Below are 11746 nucleotides of genomic sequence, written 5' to 3' on the forward strand. Positions count from 1 at the left end.
CAGGAGACAGAAGCTGTATGGTCCATCTAGTTTTCCACATTATGCAAGTCATAATCAATCATCTCACCCTCCTTATTTTTTTCTCTCATTCATTGCGCTTAATGCATTCTCCCTTCACTATCATAAGCCAATGTGTCCGCCTGTAAATGTTCTCCACAAAACAGTCAGCTACAATATGTCCATAACTAATGTATCTTAAGCATAAGTTTTTCGCTTCAAAGTTCAGCAACAGCAATAAATTCCTTCTATTAAGTGCTTAGGGATCATTCCACAGCAGCAAGATCACCTAAAAGCAAACTGATAAGAAGAGGAAGCATCTGAAAACATAAATCTTGATATTTTCTTAAAGGTATGCATGCTCAGCCACTCTCAATTAGTAGAGTAGTCAAAATTTTGTTCCAGAATTATAAAATAATAATAATAATAAAAATCCTGAATTCTCCTGCATTGGATGAGAGATTCAGACAGTTCAGCAGAGAAGGCAACACCAGAAAGGATGTAAAAGAGGAACTAAAATTGAGATAACAAAAAGCAAATCAAAAGTGATTTGAGAGGCTCCCAAAAGCTTCTCAACTAGTTTGAAAATGATGTATACTTCTAAAATCCTGTTGTTTGTCTTCCCTTAGTCCATTGACATAAAGAAAAGATAATTTTGTATACAACATTCTGTGATGGAGCTAAAGCCAGCAATTATAAGTCAACAACGAGTTTTCACTTCGCACAGGCAATTTCAATTCAACAGCAGAAAATCTCATATAAGTAATCCTCAGCCACATTAATCAATATAGTTTTCTCATAAGTTAAAAAAAACTTGAGCTTTCATTCGCCTCCACAACAAAATGAACATCATTGTCAGAAAACCTAAAATTAGAAGAATAAAGCATCAAGGAGTGCTAGAACATGATGAGACAAACTCAAATCAACGAGATGAAAAATCTTAGTGCTGTCTACGAGTTCTTAAGTCTCCACAAGGAAATTATATACAAAAAGTCTTCAGTGTATTCATAGTTCTCAGACTTGGCTTAATGTACAATTGAATCCATGTAAGACAATGAAGCAACCTTGTTACTTCTTGCACTCTTTTTCGCTAGAGCAGCAACTTGTCACAATTAAAAAGGACTATTACTTGCATGCGCTGATACGCAAGAAAAACTCGCATGGCTTCAGAGTAATGAGTAATCAAGTCTGCTTCTTGGCTGTACCATCCTCTTGTTGAGATTTAGATTCTTCTTTCTTCTCCCTGACCTGCTGGACACCTTCTTGATATCCTTCTATAAAACTTTTGAGAGCATCTCTATATGCTGAAGCTCTTGTCATATACACCCGCTGCAAAGCAGGCCTTAATGTCTCCATACCTCCTCTTGCAGCCACCGCTGTTAATTTAATTTCCAGCAGAAAAGACATTGAATGTTAAGAGTTTAATGCAAGAACCCTTAGGTTCACAGAAAGAAATGAAGATAGATCAAAACATTAAAGAGACTCCATTTCTCCTTACATCTCTAGTAGGACGAGGAGGAAGAGGAGTTTAGCAGTAAAAATTTTTATATAATTCTTAATGTTTTACACATCGAATTTCCTAAAAACATAATGCTTTTGTGGCATATAGCACATAACATGCTTGTTGGGTGCCTAAGCAAAAATAGCTCCTTTTCCACAACAAAATCCTCAGATATGTGCATCTCACCATTCACCATAAAAGAATGTTTGTATACAGCCAATAGTGAGGCATGGTTTATTACCCAGTAAATTACAAACACAAGGAGACATCTAGAAAAAAATTCACTAACTCAACACGCAAAATAGAAGCCTTGAAAAATTTTAAAGGCTGGAAAGATACCAACTAGAGATTTCCAAAAAATGGCTCCCCCAATAGCCAGAGCGTCTAATTCCAAATTACCAATTTCAAGGACCAGAAGAAAAGAGCAGAAGATAAAAATAGCCTATGGCCACCTTAGCTAGACCAAGTGCTTGAATCGCTAAACAGAGATTCATTGAGAATGAAAAAGAGAAAGGCTGTAGATGGATGACTTATCAAAATCCACTTGTGTCTTCTGAGAAGGAGCATTTAAGAGTCTTGCCTATTGTTCCAAGAGTCTTGCTTCATTAATTAGGTTTCAAAATTTTAAAACTTATTAAGTTGTGTAAGCATTTGACTCTCTAGGAATGTGTGTTTGTATTAAGTGTTGAACTTGAAAGTTTTTTTTTTAATCCTATAAAAATGTAATGTTAAGGATGTCTTAATCAATTATATAAAATCTCAGTTCTTTTACTTTTTGGAGGATTCTAGAATTTATTTTCCTTATTGATTCCAGGATGTTTGAGGCTTAGGCATGTTCTAGCTTTGTTAGTGTGCTTCTTTCGTTTGTCAACTTCTATTGCTATCCTCATCATGCTTCTACCCTATCTAACCTAACTATCAACAATGCAAAATGCATGTTCAAAGTTCTGCAATCTCACCAACCATGAATGAGAATCATGCACATCACTCAAAAGAAACTAATTAATAATTGATAACACCAATCACATTGGTCAAGACACAAGAATGAGGGTTCTCACCAAGATCTTCAAATACTGAGGGCTCTTTCTCTGGTGTTGAAGTGCTCTTTCTCCCACTGGATCTGTCTTCAGTTCCTTCCTTCTTACAATCGTTGGCCGAAGATCAGGACCAATATCCCGTACCCAGCTAGCAGCATAAAGTCTTGAGGCCTCCCTGAACACCTGAAGCACAAATGGATAACGCACTTACTACTTGAATCATTAAGCAAAAACCTTATCACCTTAGCTTTCTCCATTTTACTCTAGTTGCGAAACTTTTACAGCTTCAATAACAAATAAATTCATGCAACAAAGGTACGAAATGTACTCAGTTTAAAAGCTTCACTAAATTAAACACTATCCATGTCAAGCAAAATCCCAAGAAAATTATTTGACAAAGCTAAAAATCCCAAATGCCCATTAATAACCCACAAACAAAACACTAAAAAGACATCAAATATATAACTTAATTCATAACTACTGAAGCTTCGGCAACAAATTAAAAGATAGATTATATAAGTTAAAGCAGAAGAAAGGAAAGAAGTAGTTATACTAGAAAGCGCTCGTGCCAAGTCAGTTTGCGACGCTTTTTGAGATGAGGGGGTCTGGCAGAGATGAAGGAAATGCTATTTCTTTCAGATCGTAACGAATGTAATCGTACATCTTTCTGCACACCACTCTTAGTTTCATTCCGATAAGAATAAACACCAAACCAGAGGTGCGATTCTCTAATCAAGAATTCTTGGCCCTTCCAGCTGCTCTATAGATGGACAGAAAAGCCACAGCAATTAATTTATTTTCACTACCTTATTAGAGACGGCGAGGCTAGACCACATGGCAACGGCGGAGGCGAGGAGGGGTCAAATTATGAAGACGGTATAATTGGAAAAATAAATTGCTAAAAAATGCTGGAATAGCAACTATTTACCAAAATGACGTGGGGGAGAGGTCGATTCAAAGTATAACTAGTATCCAAATAGGTAAAAATTAAAAAAAAAAAATTTTGGTTTATTTAAAATGTCAAACAGATAATTAAAAAAAGTGCTGGATTCTATCATAATTGCGACAAGCAGAGAATTTTAGCTGGCAAAATTGAGCAAATTTGGACAGGTCAATTGGGTGCTATCAATTCTAGTATCTAGGTGCAAGGATATAACATCATGCAGCTAGACGCTACCTTGGGTGGCATCTAGCTGCAAATGAAATAACCCATGTAGTTAGGCGCTACCATGGGTAGCGTCTAGCAAGGTAGTCACCTCCCTTGGGGCCGTAGTCGCTTCTCCAAGGCAGTATAATGACAAGTAGATTCTACTATTTATAGCGTCTAGTAGTGTGCGCTTCGGTTTGACTAAGTCACTCAACCCTCACCCTTTATATGCCTCTCCCTCTCCCTTTCATTTTATGCACTGGCTAAACCTCTTGTCACGATCCAAAATTCTGAACCATAACTTGCGCATAATTTAAGTATTCTTAAATCATACAAGTCTTATCAGAATATATTGAATAAATATATTATCACTTACTAATATCAAAAAATAGACAAAATTTAAATAAACAAAATGCTGAATAAACATCATAAATATTCCATAAGTAAACTGCGAAGTCTCTACAGATTTCAAATAAAAACTTAAACTGTTCAATAAACTAAACTAATTATAAGCCCGAGAAAATATGAAAGATTGTCCCTCTCCAGAAAATAGACTGAATATTTGGATCAGCTGCAGAATTTTATTGATCTGAAACAGATAACAGATAGAGAAAACGTGGTTTGAGCTAAATGCTCAGTGAATGATAATTATAGCACACAATGGAATAGAAACAGATAGACACTTGATTAATTTCACAATAAATTTTCTATTTAATAAAATCATGCTCATGCTGTTAAAATCATTAATAAAATAATTTCATAAAACATATATATAAAAGAAATTCATTCAATAAAAATTTTATAGTATAGTGCACTAGGGTGATGATACCCCACATCACCAAAGTCCAGATGGTAAGCGCGCTACCAGATATTAGATACCTTCCTCTGTCTTCACAGATATCAATGTATGTGATACTAATGCAAACCATAAACTGCAATGATGCATGACTCGACAATGCAACCTAATACCGTGATAATCTACACGGTAGGGCCAGATAACAGAAACAGATACTGGGCACAGGTACCAATTCAAAACAGAAAATCAATTTGTACAAATCAATCAAAATCAATAAAAAATTTCAGATAGCAAATAATAACTGATAGTGCAATTTCAATAGTTTATTTCAATAATTTCAGAGAGTCAATAATCACAAATCAATTCAGTGTAAACATCGGTAAATTTTATAGTCAAATATCAATCAATATAAATACATTAAAGGCCTGTTCCTGGAATCCTAATGGCTCTAATGCAGAAATAGTTGACAAAATCAATTATTTAATCAAAATCGAAATAAAATTCAATAATAAAATAAAACTCTAAAAAATTACATGTAAAATAATTGTTAAAATATTAATTTAAAATTTTATTTAATAACAAACTTAATGCTAAGAAATTTTAAAAGGGACTAAAACGGTACCATGTACTATAATTACCACTCACCTGGAACCTCTAAGAGAATAGTTATTTTCAATGGATGAGAAACAATTTTAACTGATAGATTAAATATTCGAATCTCTTACACACCTAAAATATAAAAGAGAAATATTAAATAACAATAAAATAAAATTATATATATATATATTGGAGGATGAATCAGGGAAGCAACAATGAACAACCCTCTTTACCCTCTTTTACATATATATATATGTACATTGAATTCAGTGGATGAACAGGGACGGTCTCAGTGAACGTAGATGAAGAAACGACCCAGACAAAACTCTCTCTTATATATATATATATATATATATATATATATATATATATATATATATATATATATATATATATGTATAATCTAAATTCAAGGTTATTATCTCACAGTATTCATGATCAACCTAATTCAATATCAATGATTAAAAAAGAAAAAAAATGAATTTTTAGAGTAGTTGTAACAAATCAAGGAAAGAAAATAAAATCAAATTCACCCATTATTGAACAAAGAATGAGAATTTTTACCTTGAAAATAGAATTGAAGGTGATAAATAGAGAAGTAAAATTTAGGGATTCTCTGCGCACATTAGATTATAAATTGTAAATTTATATATATATATATATATATATATATATATATATATATATATATATATATATATATATAAGATGATTAAAATACCTGTTGAGTATATTTGATAGAAAAAGGAGGTGACAAACAGGTTTTGAGAGCAAAGTTTAGCAGAAGAGATGATTAGGGTATATATATTTCAAGAGTTCTATTAGGTGTAGAATAGGATAAGAGTTATTATTGAATTGGGTTGTTCAGATTACAGATATATATTTAATTTCAAAAAATTATATATATATATATAGGCCATCCAATAAAATATTCTTTATCTTATTTTATTTTATTTTATTTCTAGATAAATATTTTAAATTATTGTTTTGTTAGATAATTAAAATAAATAAATAAATAGATAAATATTGGGTTCCCACATATTTTCCCCCTCAAAAGAAATTCGGTCTCCGAATTTAAACAGACAAAATTCTAACCTGAAGAATGAAATAAGTGGGGATTTTTGGCTTGCATTTCAGATTTTGTCTCCCATGTGGTCTCACTACTTGTGTGATTCTGTCACAAGACTTTGACCAAAGCCATTTCCCTAGACTGGAGTTTCCTAATTTGTCGATCTAAAATCTTTACTGGTTGCTCATTATATGACATATCATCCTTAAATTGTATGGTCTGAGGTTGCAAAGTATGAGATGGATCTAATACATACTTCATAAGCATAGAAATATGGAAAACTGAATGTACATGTGCAAAACCAGGTGGAAGGACTAAACGGTAAGCAACTGCTCCAATTCTCTCCAAAATTTCAAATGGACCAACAAAACGAGGGCTAAGCTTCCCTTTTTCCCAAACCTCATGATTTCTTTCATAGGTGCAACTCTCAGAAATACATGATCACCAACTATAAACTCTACATCTTTACGCTTAGGGTCAGCATAACTTCTTTGTCGACTTTGAGCAGTCAAAAGTCAATCACGAATTAGTCGAACCTTCTCTGAAGTTAATTGTATCAATTATGGTCTAGTAAGCCTTCTTTCTCCAACTTCATCCCAACAAATTGGTGACCTAGACTTTCGACCATATAATGCCTCATATGGAGCCATCTCTATACTTGCCTGATAACTGTAATTATAAGCAAACTCCACTAAAGGCAAATGATGATCCCAATAGCCACCAAAATCCATAATGCATGCATGAAGCATGTCCTCTAATGTCTGTATGGTCCTTTCTAACTGTCCATCCGTTTGAGGGTGAAAAGCAGTACTAAAGTCTACTTGTGTTCCTAAAGCTTCTTGGAATTTCCTCCAAAATCGAGAAGTAAACTGATTACCACGATCAGAGGCAATGGAAACTGGAACTCCATGAAGACTAACAATCTTGTTTATATACAACTATGCAAGTTTATCAAAGTCATAAGTAGTCTTCACAAGAAGAAAATGAGCAGATTTTGTCAATCTGTTCACTATCACCCAGATTGCATTGTAACCACCTTGTGTACTAGGTAAACCCACAATAAAGTCCATGGCAATATGCTCCCACTTCCACTCGGGAATAGGCAATGGCTGAAGTAACCCAGATGGTCTCTGATGTCCTGCCTTAACCTGTTGACAAATCAAACATTTAGCAACAAAGTCTACAACATCCATCTTCATGCCACCCCACCAATAATGCTCCCTTAAATCACGGTACATCTTAGTTGAACCTGGGTGTACTGTGTAAACAGAATGGTGTGCCTCCTCCATGATTTCTCTTCCCAACTCATCAACATTGGGGACACAAAGTCTAGTGCCATAATGAAGAACTCCATCATCATTTAACATGAACCCTTGAGCTTGGCCTTGATGGATACTATCTATAATCTTATACAACTGAGAATCCCTCTTCTGAGCAGCCTTAATTCGATCAATCAAGATAGGCCTAACTCAAAAATGTGCTAAGAATGATCCAGATAAGATTTCAAACTCTACTCCCTGATCTAGTAACTCATGTAATTCACCAATCAGAGGCCTCCTCTTGGTAGATATATGGGCTAAACTATCAGAAGACTTCCTACTTAGAGCATCGGCCACCACATTAGCTTTTCTAGGGTGATACTGTATGGTGTAATCATAATCCTTCAGCAATTCTACCCATCTCCTTTGCCTAAGATTAAGATCACGTTGGTCAAAGATGTATTTGAGACTTTTATGGTCATTGAAGATTTTACAAGTCTCACTATACAGATAGTGCCTCCATATTTTTAAAGCAAAAATTACTATAGCCATTTCCAAATCATGAGTTGGATAATTCTGCTTGTGCCTTTTCAACTGACGAGAAGCATATGCAATAACCCATCCATGCTGCATCAAAACACATCCTAAACCAATCCTAGAAGCATCACAATATACTGCATAACCCCCTGATCCAGATGGAAGGGCTAACACTGGTGCTATAGTTAAATGAGTTTTAAGCTCCTGAAAACTTTTTTTCACAAGCCTCAGACCACTAAAATTTCATATTTTTCTGTGTCAACTTAGTTAAAGGTGCTGCAATATGAGGGAAGTCTTGAACAAACCGTCTATAATACCCTGCTAAACCCAAGAAACTATGAATCTCTGACACAATTGTGGGTTTAGGCCAATGAAGCACTACCTCAACTTTCTTCTTATCAACACACACCCCATCCTTAGATACTGTATGGCCTAGGAAAGCCACACTATCTAACCAGAACTCACATTTTGAGAACTTGGCAAATAGCTTGTGTTCCCGTATGGTCTGAAGGACAATTCTCAAATGCTGTTCATGCTCCTCTTTACTCTTTGAGTGCACTAGAATGTCATCGATGAACACTATAATAAATTGATCTAAGAAAGGCTTGAAAACTCTATTCATGAGATCCATAAAAGCAGCTGGAGCATTGTTATGACCAAAAGACATTACAAGAAATTCATAGTATCCATACCTAGTCCTAAAGGCTATCTTGAGTATGTCTTCTTTCTTGACCCTCAATTGATGATACCCAGATCGAAGATCAATCTTGAAAAAATACTTTGCGCCTTGAAGTTGGTCAAACAGGTCATCTATGCATGGAAAAGTATACTTATTACGCACAATCACTTTATTCAATTGCCTATAATCAATGCACATTCTCAAAGACTCATCCTTCTTCCACATAAATAACACAGGAGCACCCCATGGAGAAATACTAGGGCAAATAAACCCCTTATCTAGTAGGTCCTGTAGCTGCTCCTTTAACTCCTTAAGTTCTACGGTTGCCATACAATAAGGTGGCATAGATATGGGCTCAGTTCCAGGAACTAAGTCTATACCAAACTTTACTTCTCGCTCCGGGAGTAAACCTGATAAATCTTCTGGAAACACATCAGGAAACTCCTTAACCACTGCAACATTCTCTAAACCTGCACCTTCTACCTGAACGTATCCAACATAAGCTAGATACCCCTTACACCTCTTTCGCAATAATCGGCTAGCACTCACTACTGAGATAAGATTACTAGAGGCTATACTGCGATCTCCCTGAAAGTGAAATTCTACCTTCCTAGGAATTTTAAAGCGTACAACTTTATTATGACAATCCAATGAAACGTGATAAGTGGCTAAGCAATCCATGCCTAAAATCACATCAAACTTAAATATATCTAAAGAAACAAGATCTGTAGCTAATTCTCTATCTCCAATGTGAACTATACAGCCCCTATAAAACATATTTGTAACACCCCTATTTGTATAGCCTAGTATATTTCACTGTTCTGGTGACCGGAGTCGATCCGGATAATTAAGGGGATTAGAACCACTCTTAAGATAACTAAATAAGCCATAAACACAAATAATTAGTAATTGTCAATTAGTTAAGTATAAATAAGAAAAACAGAACATAAAAAGTTAAACGAGCCGAGAGTCACAGCGATGGGTGACCTTCTCGGGAAGGACTGCGAAGTCAATTTAAACTCAAATTTCGAACCGTAAAATGTGACGCTGCGGTCCTTAGGACTATTACGAACACAGTGGAAAAAGAGAAAGGAAAAAAAAGGTTATTACATCATGGGTGACATCAATGATGATGTCATAATTAAAATTATTTTTCCTACCAAATTTGACTAAGTTAAAAATCTATTAAGTAAGACAAAAATAACATAAAAAAAATGGTCACTCTTATCTTCTCTCCCAACCAAGCCGGCCACTCTTCCCTCTCCCTCAAACCACCATTGTTACACCATCAAGCTTGAATCCAAGCTTTCTTTCAACCTTTTAAACCTATTTTGACCCCAACTTAACTTATTAGAACTTGATTTAGTCACTTGAAAAAAAGATTGATCACCAAAGAAAGAAGAAAAGAAGAAGGAAATTGAAGAATTAGCATCCAAGTTGAGGTTAGTGATTTAAGTTGCAAAATTTAGTTTATTAGTTGTGTTTATAGCTTAACTAACTTAGAAATAAACTTAAAATGAAATAAAAACAATTGTGAAGGACTAAGTTGAATTTCGGTCAACTAGGGTTTTGATATATGTATGCATGAATTTGGTGGATTTAAAAGTGTATGTGAGCTTGATTGTGTTGAATGATTATGATTAAATGCCTTGAATTAGTTAAATGCAATGAATTGGTGAACTAGGGTTTTAGACACTTAGGGTTTAAGAGACAAATTTGGAGAAATGGTGAAATGATGTATTTGACCTAGTTTGAAGTGAAAAATGGTCATTTATGACCAAATGAAGTGTGTTGGAAGTGTTTGAATTGAGGTTAAATTCGGATTGAATGTGGTCATGCTGATGACAACAGGACCAAAGTCCCTTTGAGGGACCAAAACTGAAAATTTACAAGTCCAATTGGTATGAGACCAATTGAGAATGAAAATAGACACAAAATGACACAATTTTCATTTAGGAAACATGCCCAAAAAGTGACCAAAACCTAGTGAACAAATTGACCAAATCTGGATTTTCTCAGTCTGACCTGTACAAAAATGACCAAATGAATTTGTTCATTTGGCCATAACTTGAGCTAGGCAGGTCTAAATGACCTGAAATTTTACCATGGATAGTTGAGATATATACCTAAAACTTTCATGAAGAACACAAACCCAAATTATGCCATTTACCAAGTCATTTGGCCACCCAAAGTTGGTGACCTAAAACTGCCAGAACCAGAATTTGCCCAGAAATCTGGGTTAAGTCCAATCTGGCAGCCATAATTCAAATGGCTATAACTTGAGCTGCAAAACTCTAATTGGAGTGATCCAAAAAGGAGAATAAATTTAAGACAATAGGGAACATGTTCTATGAAGGAAGTTTTGCCAAATTCTAACAGAAAAATGACCAATGGAACAGTGCAACTTAAGACACCAAAACTGAAAATTTGCAAATTTGCCTAAAAGACTTAGAATTTGAGTAAACAACCAAAACCAACAAAATTAGTGACCAAAATGTGGTATGTGGGTGAAGTTAGAATTCCCATACCTATTAAGCCTTAGAAAGTCAACAAATTGACTTAAATAGTGTAGTGAATAGTAACCCCGAAATACAAAATTTAAAGAATGTCAAGTTTAGTACATTAGAGCTAGGTAAAAGTGAATTTAATTTTTTTTTTGCATTTATGCTAAGTTATGGTACTGAAACACTATGAAACTGTGTTTTCAGTGAAAAAGAACACCGGGAAAGGACCCGAGGAATCCAGTCAAGGCCAAGAGGTGACTCGCTTAAGGTTTGTGCACAACGTATAATTTTTGTAAATTATCTTCTGCATATTGTTTTGAATAATTTGAAATATTGAATTGTGACATTACTATGATGAAGTATTTATGATATTTTTGATTTAAATTGTTGAAAGTTATTTGTGTATATTTGAAATGGCAATGTTTAGTAAATTGTTAAGATAAGTTTTGAAACCACAGTGTCATGACCATATATTTGAACACCTCACTAGCATGACTAGTAGGGGTAATCAGTTTTGAATTTTGATTCCTTCTCTGGCTGAAGTTGTAACACCCCCGTTTGCATAGCCTGGTAGATTTCACTATTCCGGTGACCGGTGTCGGTCCGGACAATTAATGGGATTA

The 11746-nt window shown here is 34.7% G+C and overlaps 1 pseudogene; it reads right to left on the bottom strand.

Annotated features, from left to right (window-relative positions):
- Positions 1-800: 800 nt before the first annotated feature.
- LOC131180278 (uncharacterized) lies at positions 801-3354 on the bottom strand (annotated as a pseudogene).
- Positions 3355-11746: the final 8392 nt, after the last annotated feature.

Source organism: Hevea brasiliensis, chromosome 5 (genome assembly GCF_030052815.1).
Source record: "Hevea brasiliensis isolate MT/VB/25A 57/8 chromosome 5, ASM3005281v1, whole genome shotgun sequence".
NCBI lineage: Eukaryota > Viridiplantae > Streptophyta > Magnoliopsida > Malpighiales > Euphorbiaceae > Hevea > Hevea brasiliensis.